At 41.6% G+C, this 15,247-nt stretch overlaps 1 pseudogene; it reads right to left on the bottom strand.

Moving 5' to 3' along the window:
* Positions 1 to 2,755: 2,755 nt before the first annotated feature.
* Positions 2,756 to 6,088, bottom strand: LOC123491167 (annotated as a pseudogene).
* Between the last annotated feature and the right edge of the window lie 9,159 nt (positions 6,089 to 15,247).

Genomic DNA, 15,247 nt, shown 5'->3' with positions numbered 1-15,247 from the left:
AACATACTGTTCATGGCTAACGATCCGGCAGGAACTGGATGTTGGGCCAGAGCCTAAGAAGGGTGATGATCAGGACCAGGTGTGCAGATTGCTGATGGGATGCAGGTGCGGAAAACAAGAGCGCTCCCCGGAGCGTTCCCGAACCCTCGGGAAACTGGAGATTACGAACAGGAACACTAGTCACCAGACAGGACCCGACTCAGACAGCCGGGATCGTTACATTGACACAACCTTTCATCACTGTCATCCTCACTCTCTCTGTTCAATGAAGTCATAAAATACCATACAAATGTTTTTTTTTTTTTTTTTATAACACAAAACTAAATAACTAGATAATAATAATAATGAACAATTCACATCCTGACTGTATCCTAAAATTCAACTATCAACAAACCAATTAAAGGCTAAATTTCAATCAATTACTATTTCAAATCATAATTAGTCATTTTCTCCGCATTTGCAGTACATAGTTTTTTTATATATATATATATACAGTTGAAGTCGGAGGTTTACATAAACCTTAGCCAAATACATTTAAACTCAGTTTTTCATAATTCCTGACATTTAATCCTAGTAAAAATTCCCTGTCTTAGGTGAGTTAGGATCACCACTTTATTTTAAGAATGTGAAATGTCAGAATAATAGTAGAGAGAATGATTTATTTCAGCTTTTATTTATATCATCACATTCCCAGTGGGTCAGAAGTTTAGATACACTCAATTAGTATTTGGTAGCATTGCCTTTAAATTGTTTAACTTGGGTCAAACGTGTCGGGTAGCCTTCCACAAGCTTCCCACAATAAGTTGGGTGAATTTTGGCCCATTCCTCCTGACAGAGCTGGTGTAACTGAGTCAGGTTTGTAGGCCTCCTTGCTCGCACACGCTTTTTCAGTTCTGCCCACACATTTTCTATAGGATTGAGGTAAGGGCTTTGTTATGGCCACTCCAATACTTTGACTTTGTTGTCCTTAAGCCATTTTGCCACAACTTTAGAAGTATGCTTGGGGTCATTGTCCATTTGGAAGACCCATTTGTGACCAAGCTTTAACTTCCTGACTGATGTCTTGGGATGTTGTTTCAATACATCCACATAATTTTCCTTGTTCATGATGCCATCTATTTTGTGAGGTGCACCAGTCCCTCCTGCAGCAAAGCACCCCCATAGCATGATGCTGCCACCCCCGTGCTTCACGGTTCTTCGGCTTGCAAGCACCCCCTTTTTCCTCCAAACATAACGATGGTCATTATGGCCAAACAGTTCTATTTTTGTTTCATCAGACCAGAGGACATTTCTCCAAAAAGTAAGATCTTTGTCCCCATGTGCAGTTGCAAACCGTAGTCTGGCTTTTTAATGGCGGTTTTGGAGCAGTGGCTTCTTCCTTGCTGAGTGGCTTTTCAAGTTTTGTCGATATAGGACTTGTTTTACTGTGGATATACTGTAGATACTTTTGTACCTGTTTCCTCCAGCATCTTCACAATGTCCTTTGCTGTTGTTCTGGGACTGATTTGCACTTTTCGCACCCAAGTACGTTCATCTCTAGGAGACAGAACGCATCTCCTTCCTGAGCGGTATGACGGCTGCGTGGTCCCATGGTGTTTATACTTGCGTACTCTTGTTTGTACAGATGAACGTGGTACCTTCAGGTATTTGGAAATTGCTCAAGGATGAACCAGACTTGTGGAGGTCTACACATTTTTTTTCTGAGGTCTTGGCTGATTTCTTTTGATTTTCCCATAATGTCAAGCAAAGAGGCACTGAGTTTGAAGGTAGGCCTTGAAATACATCCACCGGTACACCTCCAATTGACTCAAATGGTGTCAATTAGCCTATCAGAAGTTTCTAAAGCCATGACATCATTTTCTGGAATTTTCCAAGCTGTTTAAAGGCACAGTCAACTTAGTGTATGTTAACTTCTGACCCACTGAAATTTTGATACAGTGAATTATAAGTGAAATAATCTGTCTGTAAACAATTGTTGGAAAAATTACTTGTGTCACGCACAAAGTAGATGTCGTAACCGACTTGCCAAAACTATAGTTTGTTAACCAGAAATGTGTGGAGTGGTTGAAAAACGAGTTTTAATGACTCCAACCTAAGCGTATTGAAATGTCCGACTTCAACTGTATATATATTGTAAGACCAATGTACAAAGTGCAGTAATATATATATATATTACTGCACTTTGTACATTGGTCCTTTTTTAGGGTTAATCAAGTTACTATATCAGGGAAATGGCTTTATCAGAGTACAGGTGCATCCTGGGTAGAAGTCATGCTTGGGTAGCTTTGAACTATTGCACCCAACACTCATTTTGATAGACAAGCCTTATAAAACACATTCTTAAACTCTCTCCCCTATAAATAATTACAATGAAGACATAGTAATGTATTTAGGTGGAGGTGCCCAGAACAGCTATGAGAAACCACAAAGAGAAATTTGTTATTTTAGTTAAGGACTCATTGTTCAGTGCAATTCTTGAAAAGTGTGTTATATTTATTACCAAACACAAACCATGAATATGGTCTGTCAATAACATTGTGTGTGATGAGTAGCAGTGAATGACTGAAAATATTAAATATTATAATTAATACAACTGTTGATAACTGCCTGTAATATACGTGTAATAGCGATTCAATTGTCTGATTCTTTGATCCATCTCATAATTTATTCAAACCAAATGCAAATCGTGTTCATGTGGTTGAAACATTGTATGGTAACCAGCCACCAGCTGGCTTATACAAAAGGCTGTTTCTCCTCAGCTGAAACAAGGTAGTGAGAATTAGATCATGAAAGTTTATAGGGACAGTCCCTGCAGTCCCTGGGCTACTTAACTGCTTTAACTGTCTATCTGAATCATCAGAGATGCTAAACTGGGACCCTGAAACACCCAGGTGACAGACTGGAGTTCACCAAGTGTGGTGCCACACAGCTGTGAGGGTCACAGACGGGAAGAGAGAGGGGTGGGGTGTGTGAGAGAAACAGACACAACTAATAAAAGGAGAGCAGGGCCTGTGTGGAACGGAATGGATTATCAAACATAAACCCTTAGACTATGGAATGAATGCATTAATAGTTACTTCTCATGCAGTTTGACCAAAATGATGGAAAATATGCTGTTTCAGTGTAACTTAAAGCATAATAAAAGTAACCATAAATATGTTTATTCCATACTCTAAGTATGTACGATTAAATAGTCAGTTTATATTTTCAGTAAATTTGGTCAGAATCTGTGAGTATTTGGCTACTTGTACATTTTACCTCTTAAATATGACATTAAAGTTTCAATATCTCAGGCCCAGAAAGTCAGATTCTTACGAGGTAAGGTTCTCCTGCTTCAGTTTTCTCAGAGGGTCTATGTCATCAGAGAAAAGTCCTTGATGGTGCTACAGACCACAAATGTAGCTGAAAACATCTGCATTTTCATCCTTTCTGTATATTTGCATGTCTTAAAGCATAATAACTGTTTGAAAAGTAATAGTCCACTGTAGATGGAGTGATCTGTCCATAATAAGTCTGGCACCTGAGACAGGATAGACTGGGCCTTAAGTTTAGTTAACAAGTCTCTACCTGTTCAACATTCATTGGTTCTACTTAACAGGGCATGGGTTTTGTATCAGAATGTCAATACCTCCTATAAATAAAGCTATATGTCTGGATAACCATGATCGTTACATCTTTAATGGCAGGATAGACCACCTTTAAAGGAGGCTACACTGTATATTTATAGAGACAGGCATGTCAGAAAAATAAACATGATTGTCAATTAACAATTTGGCTAAAAACAGCACAGTAGGAATCAATATGAAATTAGAAACATAGGACACAATAGCAGAATAATAACCAATAATGGAATGGAGAACATGCTCAAAAATGAAGATGAAAATATGACCATTCAAATTGATAACAGTGAAATGCTCTCCCATATGGGTCCAGAATGCAGTCAGTGTTTATACAGTACAATCCTGTCAACCCTCATGTCTATGGAGAGGTTTTTGCATTGATGTTTATCACTGTGGCCTCTCCCGTACACAGTGACTCATGCCATTACAAAAACTATGTGTTTGTAATTTTGTATTTATTAGGGATCCCCATTAGTTCATGCCAAGGCAGCAGCTACTCTTCCTGGGGTCCAAACAAATTAAGACACTTACATTACATATAAAACAAAAGATAAAGCAGTACATCATATAGCATTGTTAAACCACTACATATCTACCATACAATATGTATAATACCACCATAAAACAATATTACACTGTACGTGTGTGTAGAGTGTGTGTGCTAGCGCTTGTGTGTCACATACAGCCACAGTATCCTCTCAGTAAAACTCACTGAAACCTCCAATGTATGTGTGCATGACATCAATTGTAGTACAGACTACTCCTATGTACATACCTGTTTTGGAGATGTTGTTCCTCGTGCTGCACCACACAGCTGTACTTGACTTTGTTGTTCCAGTCAGTGTTGATGGCCTTCAGCAGACTGCTGGCTGAGAAGAGGCCTGACTGCTGTTGGCCTATAGTAGGGGTTGGGTCCTCCACCTTCTTGTCATTCTTCTTCCAGGTGACAGTGACGTTCGTTGTGGCGAAATGTTCAATCATACACATCAGGTACTGGGTGGTTCCAATGGGCGCCGACAGCAAAGACACTGTTGGAAGTAAGACTGAGAGGTGGGAGGTAAAAGAAATGGACGCATGTTAGTTTAACCCCTTATTGAAATAATAATTATATTTTCAAAGAAATCCAGGGTAAACACCAAGCATCTTTCTATAGCAGGTTTTCTAAACATAAATAGTTTACATCACAAACATTAAAATGCAATCTTTAGAAAAATAGAACCAACTTCAATATAATATAATGACCACATCTTACCTGGTTTATTGATGACTTCTGTCTTTCACCTCCAGGATGTTCCACAGAACATTTGAAAGTTGTTGAGGATTTCCAGACATTCTCATCCACGCGGAGCTGACTGACTCCTGTGTAGGTTTCCCCGCTCTGGACCGCCGGGTACTGGATGAAGTCCGTCAGCGCACTCCCGCTGGCGTCTGTCCATTTGAAGTTGAGTGAGGAAGGAGAAAACCTGGTAGCGACACAACCGATGCTGTAGACGTTGTTAGTAGGGGTTCCACAGTTCATAAAAGTGAGCAGAGTAGGGGGGGCTATGGTTGCTGCAAGAAAGAAAGAAAGAAAGAAAGAAAGAAAGAAAAAAAGAAAGAAAGAAAGAAATAACTTTATTTGAATGTACAGAAATGACGAGGTAACTACTAGGAATTACCGTGGTAAAATGGTCATTACACAGTTATAACCTAAGAACTACTTGTTCATTTAATCTTGCACTATAAGGCACCATTTAGTTCTACGTAGTTGGTTGTCTTCTATTCTTTAAGATATAACTACCACTAAGTTTAATATTCTATTAGTTGTATGTACAGGATACACATGGTATGCACCGTCTAACGTAATGCTTACTTGCAGGTTCCTTCTCAACAATGCAACAACAATAAGAAATAATAAAAGACAAGAATACGAACATACAGTAACTATCTCAGTAGAATAGAAAAAACATTTTTGAAAAGGTATAATACAGGAAGGCCCAATTAAGTACACATTAACACATTCAATTGCAGACACATTTACCAGTGAAAACAACCATAAAATAAAACATGCTGTTACCTCTAGTACCAATTAATTAAAATAATTTTAATTAAATGATTTATATGGATTATGGTGATGCCAATTAACACTCAATTCAATATAGGATAAGATTAACTCTGCTCATATTATCATACCCTTTAATTGGTTTGTGTGTTTGACTCCTACATTTTCATTTTCATAGGGTCATTTTCGACATAAAGCAAAGCCTACATAATTAACCAATTAAACACCAATCGCAAACAGTGAAAGAAGTATGTGAGGAGATGAACAAACAATACTGCCCTACCTAGGTGTACTACACTAACATCAGTATCCAAGTCATAATTTTAACTTTCCTCCATAAAACAATGATTTATCTACAAACTATATAAATCTTACTGCATAAAAAAAGACAAAAAAACTATGTATTACCTGATGATACTCTGACCATTGTTCCTTTCCCCCAATAGTCAAAGTAGCTGAACACAGTGTGACAAGGGCCTATGCCAAGCAATACAAAAACGACCCTCTTTACAGCAATCAGTTTCAACTAATCTTGATAACTTCATCACTAAACCAAAGTAATTTGGTTTGTAAAAAAATTATCTAAATAGATACAACATTCTAACATAGTCACACTTGGTCAACAATATATTTCCACAATATGGATCATTTTCTCTTAGACTATAATGTTTTTTCTGAGGAACGAAAGGTTTTCTATTTATAAACCTTTAGGAAACAAACTTCTGCATTATTCTACAACAGCAGAACCAAGAAATTGAGGAACTATTTGACTTTCAAGGAAATAAGCAAATTTAGGTAAACCATTTCTTTACTGGACTATGAACAGGTCTATTCAATGGCATTTTACATCTGAAAAATGCAAAGTACAAAATATGTTCTTTCTACACATAAAATAGAATGGGAAAATTAAACATTTGATAGATGTAATAAATAAAAGTTTGCTTACCTGTTGAGACTGTGACTTGTGTCCCTTTACCCCAGTAGTCAAAAGCATCACAGTGCTATGTCTCCATTCATTGCCTGTACAAAAACCCTGCACCTCAATAGGCAGGTTTAAAGTCATGATACTGAATCCAACAGACATTGAAATATAATGCAATATAACAATAGGATCATACACTTGATTTCTTGAGTACAGATGTTGTGAATTCAGTTTTGTATACCTTTTAAAAACTGATGCTCAGGTCCATGTCATGCCATCACTCCATCAAAACATACTTTAAAAAATGTAAAACAATTTACAATGGATTATAACAATATCAGACGATCATTAGAAGAATATTGTATGGTTTCTCCCCATTGTCCCAATCCTCAGGCAGATATAATGCAGGTTTTGTCTCCAAGGTTTTTGTACAGCCTCATTTCACTGTAAACCCAAACCCCATATCACAGTGATATACCCCAGCACAAAAACACCTCCTTCACATCTCCATAGGGATTCCATATGACTCTGTCTGCTCTCAGTCAGGTATAAGAAACATATAACCATGGCTAAAACTATACATTGTAGCATTACTACAGATTCTTACAGTATTATATTCTCTATGAGTTGGTGGATTAATCTTCAATGTTTGTTATTATTGTTTGTGACTAAAGGTGTATCCATTGTCAGTTTGTGACAGTTGTTTGCAAATGTATGGATTTATGTCACAGTACAAACTCCAATATCATGGCTATGGCCAAATCATGTTTATGGTGAGGTTTCATTAGGTTTACATTGGTACCATTGTCGTGGAGGGTCTTTATTTGACCTGTTCAGTGTTGATGTGTCCACAGAGGATAAAAGGGGTTTTTGTACGGCGTAATATCACTGTGGCCCCCGTATAGTCACAGTGATACACACCATAACAAAAACCTCCCACCAGTACCACACACCTGCTCTATGAGGATAGCAACACATTCAGATGGTTGTGGATAGGTAATAACACACATATCTATTATTTCTTCAAATATTTTGGAATATTCTAATCGTCAGTTAACTGTTTTGTAAAGTAGTATATATTATAACATGGTTTAATTCATCTTTATAATTAGAAAATGTTACCTAAATCCTCCAGGTACAATGCTTTATAACTGCTATAAACAAGTATGAGCCTCTCTTATAATAAGGTTTATAATGTCTTCGTTTTCAACACACTCAAAATAATTGTTATTTAGTCAGCATTAGTATGAATAGTTTAACCTTTATTAATAATTGTTATTTAGTCAGCATTTTTTATTTAACCAGGTAAGCCAGTTGAGAACAAGTTCTCATTTACAACTGCGACCTGGCCAAGATAAAGCAAAGCAGTGCGATAAAAACAACAACACAGAGTTACATATGGGGTAAAACAAAACATAAAGTCAAAAATACAACAGAAAATATATATACAGTGCGTGCAAATGTAGCAAGTTATGGAGGTAAGGCAATAAATAGGCCATAGTGCAAAATAATTACAATTAGTATTAACACTGGAATGATAGATGTGCAAGAGATGATGTGCAAATAGAGATACTGGGGTGCAAATGAGCAAAATAAATAACAATATGGGGATGAGGTAGTTGGGTGGGCTAATTTCAGAAGGGCTGTGTACAGGTGCAGTGATCGGTAGGGTGCTCTGACAACTGATGCTTAAAGTTAGTGAGGGAGATAAGAGTCTCCAGCTTCAGAGATTTTTGCAGTTCGTTCCAGTCATTGGCAGCAGAGAACTGGAAGGAATGGCGGCCAAAGGAGGTGTTGGCTTTGGGGATGACCAGTGAGATATACCTGCTGGAGCGCATACTACAGGTGGGTGTTGCTATGGTGACCAATGAGCTAAGATAAGGAAGAGATTTGCCTAGCAGTAAATTATAGATGGCCTGGAGCCAGTGGGTTTGGCGACGAATATGTAGTGAAGGCCAGCCAACAAGAGTGTACAGGTCACAGTGGTGGGTAGTATATGGGGCTTTGGTGGAAAAACGGATGGCACTGTGATAGACTACATCCAATTTGCTGAGTAGAGTGTTGGAGGCTATTTTGTAAATGACATCGCCGAAGTCAAGGATCGGTAGGATAGTCAGTTTTACGAGGGCATGTTTGGCAGCATGAGTGAAGGAGGCTTTGTTGCAAAATAGGAAGCCGATTCTAGATTAACTTTTGATTGGAGATGCTTAATGTGAGTCTGGAAGGAGAGTTTACAGTCTAACCAGACACCTAGGTATTTGTAGTTGTCCACATACTCTAGGTCAGACCCGTCGAGAGTAGTGATTCTAGTCGGGTGGGCGGGTGCCAGCAGCGTTCGATTGAAGAGCATGTATTTTGTTTTACTAGTGTTTAAGAGCAGTTGGAGGCTACGGAAGGAGTGTTGTATGGCATTGAAGCTCGTTTGGAGGTTTGTTAACACAGTGTCCAATGAAGGGCCAGATGTATACAAAATGGTATCGTCTGCGTAGAGGTGGATCTGACAGTCACCATTAGCAAGAGCGACATCATTGATATACACGGAGATAAGAGTCGGCCCAAGAATTGAACCCTGTGACACCCCCGTAAAGACTGCCATAGGTCAATACAACAGGCCCTCCGATTTGACACATTGAACTCTATCTGAGAAGTAGTTGGTGAACCAGGCAAGGCAGTCATTTGAGAAACCAAGGCTATTCAGTCTGCCAATAAGAATGCGGTGGTTGACAGAGTCGAAAGCCTTGGCCAGGTCGATGAAGACGGCTGCACAGTACTGTCTATTATCGATCGCGGTTATAATATCGTTTAGGACCTTGAGCGTGGCTAAGGTGCACCCATGACCAGCTCGGAAACCGGATTGCATAGCGGAGAAGGTACAGTGGGATTCGAAATGGTCTGTGATCTGTTTGTTAACTTGGCTTTCAAAAACTTTCAAAAGGCAGGGCAGGATGGATATAGGTCTGTAACAGTTTGGATGTAGAGTGTCACCCCCTTTGAAGAGGGGATGACCGCGGCAGCTTTCCAATCTCTGGGGATCTCAGACGTTACGAAAGAGAGGTTGAACAGGCTAGTAATAGGGGTTGCGACAATTTCGGTGGCTATTTTTAGAAAGAAAGGGTCCAGATTGTCTAGCCCAGATGATTTGTAGGGGTCCAGATTTTGCAGCTCTTTCAGAACATCAGCTGTCTTATGAATGGTTTAACGTTTATTAATAATTGTTATTTATTCAGTATTAGTATGAATGGTTTAACCTTTAATAATAGTTGTTATTTAGTCAGCATCATTATGAATGGTGTAACCTTTAATAATTGTACTTTTGTCAGCATCATTATGAGTTGTTTAACCTTTAATAGTTGTCATTTAGTCAGCAGCATTATGAATGGTTGAACCTTTAATATTTGTTATTTAGTCAACATCATTATGAATGGTTTAACCTTTAATAGTTATTATTTAGTCAGCATCATTATGAATGGTTTAAACTTTAATAGTTATTATTTAGTCAGCATCATTATGAATGGTTTAACATTTAATTGTTGTTATTTAGTCATCATCATTATGAATAGTTTAACCTTTAATAGTTGTTATTCAGTCAGCATCATTATGAATAGTTTAACCTTTAATAGTTGTTATTGTCACGATCGTCGTATGGAGTAGACCAATGCGCAGCGTTAGTTGCGAACATACTTCACTTTATTTAATTAAAGTGCACACACGATACAAAACAACAAAACGAAACGTGCAGTCCTACGGTTAAACATAACCAACAAGGAAACAAACCAAATGGAAACAAGATCCCACAAACACAAAGGGAAAACAGACAGTTTAAATATGGCTCCCAATCAGAGACAACCAACGACAGCTGACACTCGTTGCCTCTGATTGGGAGCCACTCAGGCCAACATAGAAATACACAAACAAGAACTCCCAACATAGAAATACACCACATAGAATGACCACACCCTGGCTCAACATATAGAGTCCCAGAGCCCGGGTGTGACAGTACCCCCCCCTAAAGGCGCGGACTGCGACCGCGCCTCAACTATAACCAAACAGGGGAGGGCTGGGTGGGCATTCCTCCTCGGCGGCGGTTCTGGCTCCGGGCTTGCCCACCACCCTCCAATCATCCCCCCATAGCGCCCCTGGTCCAATCTGGCCCCGCTGGCTGAAGCTGAACTGGACATAGTAGGAGCGGATAGCTTCAGCTCCGTTGTGGAGCAGCTGACCGGTACCTGATTAGGCACCGGTGAACCAGGCACGGGTTGTGCCGGACTGACGACACGCACCCCTGGCTTGGTGAGTGAGGCAGGAACGGACCGTACCGGGCTGACGATGCGCACCCCTGGCTTGGTGCGTGGAGCAGCAACGGGCCGGACCGGGCTGACGATACGCACCCCTGGCTTGGTGGGTAGAGCAGGAACGGGCCTTACCGGACTGACGACTCGCACCCCTGGCTTGGTGCGTGGAGCAGCAACGGGCCTCACCGGACTGACGACTCACACCCCTGGCTTGGTGCGAGTAGCCGGAACGGGCTGGACCAGGCTGACGACTCGCACCCCTGGCTTGGTGCGTGGAGCAGGAACGGGCCTTACCAGGCTGACGACTCGCACCCCTGGCTTGGTGCGAGTAGCAGGAACAGGCCGGGCCGGGCTGGCGACGCGCACCGTAGGTTGGTGCGAGTGGCAGGAACATGCCGGGCCGGGCTGGTGACGCGCACCGTATACTTGGTGCGATGGGCAGGAACAGGCCGGGCCGGGCTGGAGACGCGCACCGTATACTTGGTGCGAGGGGCAGGAACAGGCCGGGCCGGGCTGGCGACGCGCACCGTACACTTGGTGCGAGGGGCAGGAACAGGCCGGGCCGGGCTGGCGACGCGCACCGTAGGCTTGGTGCGAGTGGCAGGAACAGGCCGGGTCGGGCTGGCGACGCGCACCGTAGACTTGGTGCGAGTGGCAGGAACAGGCCGAGCCGGGCTGGCGACGCACACAGTAGACTTGGTGTGGGGAACAGGAACAGGCCGGGCTGGGCTGGCGACGTGCACCGTAGGCTTGGTGCGAGTGGCAGGAACAGGCCGAGCCGGGCTGGCGACGCACACCGTAGACTTGGTGCGGGGAACAGGAACAGGCCGGGCTGGGCTGGCGACGCGCACCGTAGGCTTGGTGCGAGGGGCAGGAACAGGCCGGGCCGGGCTGGCGACGCGCACCGTACACTTGGTGCGAGGGGCAGGAACATACCGGACCGTACTGGGGACACACACCACTGGCCCTACACCGGGATCTGGAACGGGCCGGACCGGACTGGTAACACACCCCAGTACCTCTCGCCGTGCCTCTACACCTTCCTTCCCTTCTTTGACCAGTGACCCCCGTAACCTGGTGGCCTTCTGAATTCGCCCCTTGTCTGCCTCCATCAGCCCCGTCGTCCATGCCCTGTGCCCCCCCCCTAAACATTTTTAGGTGTTGCCTCTCCTCCGTCTGACGACGACACTGATTACGCCGTTGCTCCTCTCTCCGTCGCGCCTCTACCGTCTCACTCCATGGCCGGCGATCCATCCCGACCAGGATTTCCTCCCAGGTCCAGGACCCCTGCCCGTCCAAGATCTGCTCCCACGTCCAGGCTGCCTGCTCCTGGACACGCTGCTTGGTCCTTGTATGGTGGGATCTTCTGTCACGATCGTCGTATGGAGTAGACCAATGCGCAGCGTTAGTTGCGAACATACTTCACTTTATTTAATTAAAGTGCACACACGATACAAAACAACAAAACGAAACGTGCAGTCCTACGGTTAAACATAACCAACAAGGAAACAAACCAAACGGAAACAAGATCCCACAAACACAAAGGGAAAACAGACAGTTTAAATATGGCTCCCAATCAGAGACAACCAACGACAGCTGACACTCGTTGCCTCTGATTGGGAGCCACTCAGGCCAACATAGAAATACACAAACAAGAACTACCAACATAGAAATACACCACATAGAATGACCACACCCTGGCTCAACATATAGAGTCCCAGAGCCCGGGTGTGACAGTTATTCAGTCAGCATCATTATGAATGGTTTAACCTTTCTGTTTAATACTAGCTCCAGCTCCTTTGGTGCAATTGGATGTTCATAATTTCTATCACTAAAATAACTAATAAAATAAAAAACTTAGTATCACTTTTTTTTTTTTTTATCTGCTTATAACCTGCTTATAAACATTCAACCGTTTTGAACTTACACGTACAAGTATGTTATTCATGATTTAATTATGACTGCATATAGATGTACTAGTTATGTATAAAGCTTTTCAGACAGTTTATCTCACATTCCCAGGAAGTGTCCATTTTGACTGTGACAATATGAACTGGGTAATCCTTAGGGAACGATGGTTACATGCGACAGACATTTTGTTGTTTTTGTACAGGTCATGCTTTGCTTCACACCACTCTGTGTCATTATATCTGACACAGTAATACACAGCTGTGTCTTCAGTTTGAATTCTCTGCCCTTTTAAAGTCACTATGTTGTTGGAACCATCTTTGGAGATGCTGAACCTGCTTTTCAAACTATCTTTGCAGTTTCCATCTGAACCATTCCATAGCTTTATCTACAGGATGTCTAATCCAGTCTGTGGTATAGCTGTCATCACTGATAGAACAGCCAGAGACCTTACAGGTGATACTCAAAGATTCTCTGGGCGTTACAACCATTTAGCTTGGCTGGGTGAGATCTGGGTCAACAATACCTTGCACACCTGTGGGGGGGAAATCTAGATGTTTGGAAATGGTCTAACATTAGATACATGATAAATTGATACAGTTTGATTATGTTATAGTAATATTTCTTCAAGAAATAGCATCCTATGTTTTGCATTAAATCACCTAATGCCTGAAAGGGAGCTGCCCGCAGCAGCAACAGCAGCAGATATGGAGGGAACATGGTTTGTGAGGAAGCTGAACTGATACTTATTCACTCCATCTGAGTGAACGAGAGAGGGACTCCTTTTTATATAAAAACAGGGGAATTGCTTTGAATCAAAGTCTGAGATTTAGGATTAAAGGAGAAGTACAGTTATATAAAATACTAATATCACAGTGACATGTTGAGGAGAACAGTTATTTATCATAATAATACAATTATCTGTTATAGGATGCATTGACTTGCATTATGAATGGTTCTGCTCATTGTTTACAGTATGTTATTATTATCATTATCATTGATGCTTTGAGAACTGCACAGAAGGCACAGATGGTGAGAATCTAACTATTGGTGTCCCCCAAAGATATAATATATACAAGGCCCATTACTGTTTTTAGTTAACAGATAAAGTGTGCTACCACAATTATGCTTCTATATTTCATTATGCTTAGTGAGGACATTAATCCCTACCAGTAAATCAAACTCTGAATTGGATTATGCTGATATACCGCTGAATGTAAATAAGATGTCATCAAGAAGATATATGTGTACTGACTAACAGCACATGGCCAGAGGAGTGGATTAAGCTGCATTGAGCTTGATGAGGAATGGAATGCTTTCAATAAACTTGGAATTTATGCTGGATCCTTAGTTTGTCTGTCTCACATCAAATTTGACTCTGCCAGTGAGAGAAGTGCTTGATCAGTTTTTCTACGGTGCTGCAGCCTCCTGTGTCACTGTGTCTCTGGCACAATAGTAAACAGCAGAGTCTTCAGTCTTCAGACTGTTCATCTGGAGATACACCTGCTGTTTGCTGTTGTCTCTGGAGATGGTGAACCGATTCTTAACAGACTGGGAGTAGGAGATAGTACTACCACTTGGAGCGGAAATATGAGCAACCCACTCCTTTCCCAGGAGCCTGTCTGATCCAGCCAATGGCAGCGTTATCGTTTGAGATTCCATCATATGTACACGTCAGTTGGTGTGATTCTTCAGTCTTTTTAACCACAGGTCCAGACTCAGTTAGCGTCTGACCATGAATACCTGTTGATAAAAAGAGAGCATTTAAAACTTGAAGAAAAGCTTTTAAGGACACACAACCATCTGTTGAAAGTAAAAACAAAGTGTTTACCTGACAGTCCTATAATCAGTAGCAGTAGCCCTATTATGTAATTTTTGTTAAACATGTTAGACTATTGTCAATGTCTATCACTCAGTCTACTAGTCAGAGCTTCAGTCCCTCTCCTCTACTCTGCAGTGAGATAAGTAGTGATGGAAGAGGTCAGAGTTTTGCATTGACTCCTCCTCACAGGGTGGGAAGATCACACAGAGATTAAATAGAGAATTCAGAGATGGGGAACAGATTCATATGTTCTGAATACTTTGTTAATTACTTGTTTGTGTGACAAGAAGAAAGCTTGACCAGACTGGGCAAGAGATTGTTTGATTGTGTAGTTTGAATGTTACAGGCTGGAGTCTTTTATTGTGTAGTAATTTTGTGATATTGTTGATGTATTATTTACAGTAATGATACCCAGTACTATTCTAGTGTGACACAAAGAGAGGAAGTAGTACTCCAGCGTGCCATGTTGTTAGGTGGGGTGTGGGTTTCTGTACATCTGCTTCACCAGCTTCAATCAGTGTGTCTCTCGAGCACAATAATAAACAGCAGAGTCCTCTGATCTCAGACTCTTGGCCTCTAAGAACTGTGAGCTTGTGGAGACGTCCTCAGTCAGGGTGAATTGGCCTTTCAGGGAGTCGGAGT

The sequence above is a fragment of the Coregonus clupeaformis genome, chromosome 7 (genome assembly GCF_020615455.1).
Source record: "Coregonus clupeaformis isolate EN_2021a chromosome 7, ASM2061545v1, whole genome shotgun sequence".
Taxonomy (NCBI): Eukaryota; Metazoa; Chordata; class Actinopteri; order Salmoniformes; family Salmonidae; genus Coregonus; species Coregonus clupeaformis.
This window is presented reverse-complemented; position numbering and strand designations above follow the sequence as displayed.